The sequence below is a fragment of the Myotis brandtii genome, unplaced genomic scaffold, assembly GCF_000412655.1.
Source record: "Myotis brandtii unplaced genomic scaffold, ASM41265v1 scaffold112, whole genome shotgun sequence".
NCBI lineage: Eukaryota > Metazoa > Chordata > Mammalia > Chiroptera > Vespertilionidae > Myotis > Myotis brandtii.
The window spans coordinates 13,124,257-13,129,595 of NW_005353838.1; the positions used below are offsets into that span (position 1 = coordinate 13,124,257).

Sequence of the window (5,339 nt, forward strand, 5' to 3'; positions counted from 1 at the left end):
ATTTGAAATATATATATATATATATATTTATAATATAAAAATATAAATATGTAATATAAAAATATACAAAATAATTTCAGGTGTAGAAAATAAGAAAAATAGTTTTATAAACTATTTCATAAAATACCTAACAGGGCCTTTTTCAAAGCAGGGATAAAAGAATTAGCTCTCAGGAAGACGTGTAGAGATCACAACAGGATTTAGTGTGTGTGTGTGTGTGTGTGTGTGTGTTTAGAGAACATTCTCATTTCACTTTTAAATAACCTTTTAGTAATAATATTTGAAAGATTTTGATGTTCTCTTTTTCTTTTCCAAGGTTGGCATGGATCATATTAGCTGAGTAATGTTGGAGTTATGATATACACTGGTGGAGGTGTTTTTGTGCTTCAGAAGATACTTGCTGCTGAGCTGGGCTGCTGTATACAGTGTACAATGTTTATTTCTTCTATGCATATCTTTTTTAAAAACATACATAGAAACTTAGGCACTTTGCTGACTTTATTTCTCTCCTAAACTGTATCCATTCAAAAAGCCTAATATTTATTTGTATGTCAATATTTTCCAATGGATTCCCTATGTAGAATTAATTTTAAAACTTGAAAACTTCCAGATTTAACCAACGTATAAATAACATATTTCTTTAGACTAGCTTCCTTAAACACTGACCTCTATGAGGTATTTACTGTGCAATAACTGATTTGTTTTTTGAGAGCTTGAAACAACCAATGATTTTCCCTCTACTGCTGTTAATTAGTGTCTCTTCCAAGAAGAAAATTTGTTCTGTTGTGAAAGTTTGCTCTTAGTTCTTGAGGAAGTTACTAATAGCAGTAAGATAGAATTCTCATATGAGGTTTCCTGCCAACTACTTAATGTTCTTACACTGTAAGCATTGTTACTTTACCTAAGACAAATGTAATTTTATTATAGCTTATGTAGTATTTTTCTTTTGGAAATGTGTCTTATATTAAACACTATGTACTTTTTGCATTGTCCAGACTTCTTTATTGTAAGGAGATGTTTATTATTCTGTCTTTTAGACTAAATAGTAGAGAATTTCCAAAAATAACGGGGCCTATGACTTGAATGGGTAGAAATAAATAAGCTGTTTTTGTTTTTGTTCAAATTGGAAGTAATTTAGATTTGTTCTCCTTACAGTAGATGGTTTTAGTTCAGTTTAACCATTGAAAACTGTTTTTTTTTTTGGGGGGGGGGGGGAAGATGGCTTCCTATTTGGTTATGTATGGGTTAATAAATAAATATGTAAGGTAACAACCAAATGTTATTAGAATTATTCCCTTGGCATTTATAATTTTCAACTCCTAGTCTATTTCTTTGTGTGAAATTTTAATCAAAAGTGGTTGAGATGTTAACAATATTCTTTGAAAAACTATCTAAAAGGTTTATAAATGTTTGAATTATCACACAAAGGCTGATTTCTTAAAAAAAATTAAAACAATAAAGTATTTATTTTGCCTAACATGTTTTTAAGTGGTTTCTTTTCTGGAACTACAGCATGAAGAAATAGGATTAGATTTGATGAGTAATGAATGAAGTCCAAAAGAATTACAGCATGTAACCTAATAGGCTAATATTCTCTTTTCCTGAAGAAGTTGAAATGCAATTTAGACTAGACCACCCTGGAGAAAGATACATACTGAGGCTTCTTGGTCCCGTCTAGTTCTGTGGTCCTAATGATTGCCATCTGAGGCAAAATAAAACTTTTCTGTAAAATATACTGTTAAACTATACAAAAAACATTAAAATATTACCTTATTCTGTGGTGAAATTACCCAGTAATTTAACTAGTTGATTTTAATAATGACAAGGAAAAACCAAACACCCTATATTATAAGCATATAATCATATCAATGATTTTTACTACTCAGCGTTGTAGCCATATTTCATTTCTGATAATACAAAATACCCAGAATTTGCTAATCAAAATTAGAGATGTAACAGTTACAATAATAGGCTGAGCTAGTGGGCAAATCACTTAATAGTATACGAATAAAATAAAATGGAACTTGGCACTATTAGTTTCATCTTTCCCCATTTTAAACCTTTGTGTACTTGAACTGTTGAAAGCTACTATCTTCAAGTCACTATGCTAGCTGCTATGAACAAATGGATGAGAGATCCATACTTACTTGGCAGGGGAGATGCCATGATCAGGAAGGTGGTTTTTCAGGTGGAGGCTTATCCCTTCCACTTGGGATTGGATTTCCCTAAATCTGGGATACTCGACTGCATAATTTGTGTTAGTGGGGGACTGTGTTCACACTCTCCCCTGGGGGTGGGGGAATGAATAAGAGAGGGTCTACGAACTAAGTGGAAGAACAAGGCATATTTTTATTTATGGGTAAGTTTGGAAGCGCCAAATGGAAAGTATGCAGAAGAATAAAAAGAATTCGAAAGACTCCTTGGATGGTCAGAGAAGTCTTTACCAAGGAGATGTGGATTGAGTAAAGTCTTAAAGAATGGGAAGTGGAGACGATGGGGTTCAAGTAGTTAGATTTCTGATTCATGCTGAGCACATTGACACTGTATGCAAGCTGTTATTCCAGTACCAAAGCATCAGCTGTGATAATGAGAACAAAGAAAACCAGGTAAAGGGCCTGCCTTCATAGTAACAAATATAAATTTAAAAACTGTATGAGAGGAGCTATTAATTAGATAAGACATCTTAACTTTATATATTTAGAATGCAGCCAGAATAAGTGAATTAAATGCTTTCAATATTCATACATGATTCCAACAATCATATATTTAACACTACAAAATTTAGATCCTTAGGTTTAATTATAAGATAGAATGTTTACTCTTTCCACTTCCTAAAGCTGCTATAAATTCTTCCTTTCCAGGAAGGAAAATAGAAAAAAAAAGAAAAAAAGAACCTATGCTGCTTCAGTTTGGGCTATTATTCTACTAAGCAACACTTCTGTTTGGAGAGGTGAGGGGTCTGGGCAATACTTATCTTCAAGAATCCCCCAAACATATTTTTTCGTTATATTATTTTACATGCATTATTATTTTCCTTTAAAAAACTGGTGTCATAAACCTAACACTGTTCTAAAAATATAGTCTTAAAAAAAAAGTTGAAGATGGCCAGCTGAATAAACAGTCTTAACTGACATAATGCATCATTTAAATGTTACTGAAATCCAACGGAATATTCTTGGAGGAACAATATGTACTTCAACTCTGAGAAGCTGCCATTATTGACAATGGTGTATCATCATTCACAGTGACCCCCAATTTCCAAATCACCATCAAAAGATACTTTTGCTTCTATGCCTTCTTAATTCAGGCTCTTAGCACAATATGTGCAAGCTATAGACAACGTAGGTTCTAAAAATCATTCCTTTCATGATGCATATCGTAACTCACCCTGAGTTTATTCTGGATGACCTTTGCTAATGCTCTTGACTACTCAAACATAAACCTATCAACCAAATATCGGCCCATTTCCTCATGAGTGTCTATTTGGATGCCCCAACGGAGACTAATCTTTTGTGAACAATGATTAGCTTACTTGCTCACTCCATTCACTCACTTATTAAATTTTACTGGATACCCACCCTTAGGAAGATGGATATAGAAAGAAAGAATGAATAGCAGCATGTTTTCAGAAAAGGTAATAAAGTACATTGTTTAGAACTCTGAAATAATCAATACACTTAGGAATTAGATTGTCTCCTTCTGGTAGCAAGGATTTAGAATAGCAGGTCTTACTATCTGTCTGCCAGATGCTTCGAAGGGAGAAATAAGTTAAGCAGAAAAAGGACATTTTACCACTAAGGAGATATCTTACAGGAAGCTTTTCATTATAGCCCATAGTTAAAGTAAAAAACAAAAGCAAGCATAGCACATAGGAAGGCAACCACAGGGGAACGACCTAAGTCCTCAGGGAAACAGAGTGGTCAAGAGAGGCCTGTGGCAGCAATAAGCATGAGCAGAGAGAGCTATTCTGTTGTTCATCGGAGCAGGTAATAAGTATTTATACTGTGTTAACCGGACATTGAGAAAAGTAAAGACAGTCTGAGTGCTTCCAGAGTCAACCAGTCAAGAAAGAGAACGAAACCCATTAAGGAAAGAACTAGCTTTGGAGACGCTGCAAAAGGGGGTCAGCTGTAAGAAGTGGAATTGGTTTCAGCCTTTGGTATTTGGAGTTGCTTACCATCCCTTTGGGGAAGGGATTGGTGGTTAAAAAGAGTTATACCTGTGTTGGACACACTGTAATATGTTACTCGTGTTCTTGAGTTAATTGTTTAGTAAATCCATCCATAGACAATTCATGTTTTGTTTCAGAACTACATCATATATAATTCTTTTTATTTCTCAAATTCCCTTGAGGCATTGCAAAGCAGATGCTATCTGATGAGTCAGTTCACAAACATGTATCACAATCTTGTGCCTCAGCAGACATTGTTCGATTACTCACAAGGGACCATCAGGTAAACCTCAGTTGTGAATGTTTTTGTGTTTGGTTTTAAAGTACTTATACCACTATTATTGAGATACATAAAATAAGCTCACTCATATAAGCCTTCAAATACAAATGGAATTTTACCCAGGTCGCACCAGCCTGTGAGGAGATAGGGGGTTGCATTAGTGATGATAGGCATTTGAAAATCTTGTTCCATCACCTGCTGAGGCATATCCTCTCCCAAATCTCATACATTTATATTGAAGGGGATCCCCATTGTTTTTCCTATATCTTCACAACTGTTCTTAACTGTTGATTCCAAGTGATTTCCTCTTTACAATTATATTCATTCAACATATATTTAATGAACATCTGTTGCGTACAAAGCACTAATGACAAAGTTAATGTTTTTATAACCTTATTTTACTATTTGCTCATTCTACTAGCATTTGAGTAAAGTTTTTTTTTACAATTCACAAGAGTTTTTATCTTGGTGCAATTTATTATTGTTGTTGTTGTTATCTGTCAGTTGCTCTATAGGAAGCCAAAAGTAGAACGCAACTAATATCACAATTGTGTCAGGTGTAATCCTAAACCATTTTTTGAGTGGATATTAATTTCCTAGAAGAATCCTAGCTTGGTTCATTCTGCCTGTAATGCCCATAATGGGAAAGGGAATGAATGGAATAACCCATATGTTGTGAGGTGTCTTAATTTTTTTTAAACCTAGATGTACATTTTGACAAATTATTTGTAAAGAAGCACAACGGCAGTGAAGAAAACTTCATCCATGGTCAAAAAATGTGTGAGTTATAAACCACAGTCCAAGTATCACTCACAATTTTTCTTAATGTCCCAAAGATTTTGGATTTGTGTCTACTCATAGGTAAATCCTCCCAGCCCCCCACCCCCC

General features: G+C 34.1%; 1 protein-coding gene and 1 long non-coding RNA gene across 6 annotated transcripts in view; both read left to right on the forward strand.

Annotated features, from left to right (window-relative positions):
- Nucleotides 1-1,477, forward strand: part of SSFA2 (sperm specific antigen 2) — a 37,370-nt gene extending 35,893 nt beyond the window's left edge. For all 3 annotated transcript variants that reach the window (XM_005857652.2, XM_014546502.1, XM_014546491.1), the window contains one exon: nt 317-1,477. The gene's annotated coding sequence lies outside the window, so the exon portion shown is untranslated. The remainder of the gene's footprint in view (nt 1-316) is intronic.
- Nucleotides 1,478-2,820: 1,343 nt separating this feature from the next.
- LOC106727716 overlaps nt 2,821-5,339 on the forward strand; it is a 12,098-nt gene continuing 9,579 nt past the window's right edge. For 2 of the 3 annotated variants that reach the window (XR_001363954.1, XR_001363950.1), the window contains exon 1: nt 2,821-2,950. This is a non-coding gene — a long non-coding RNA (uncharacterized LOC106727716). Of the gene's footprint in view, nt 2,951-4,376; nt 4,455-5,339 lie in introns of those variants that run through there. The other variant, XR_001363953.1, reaches the window with a different exon arrangement.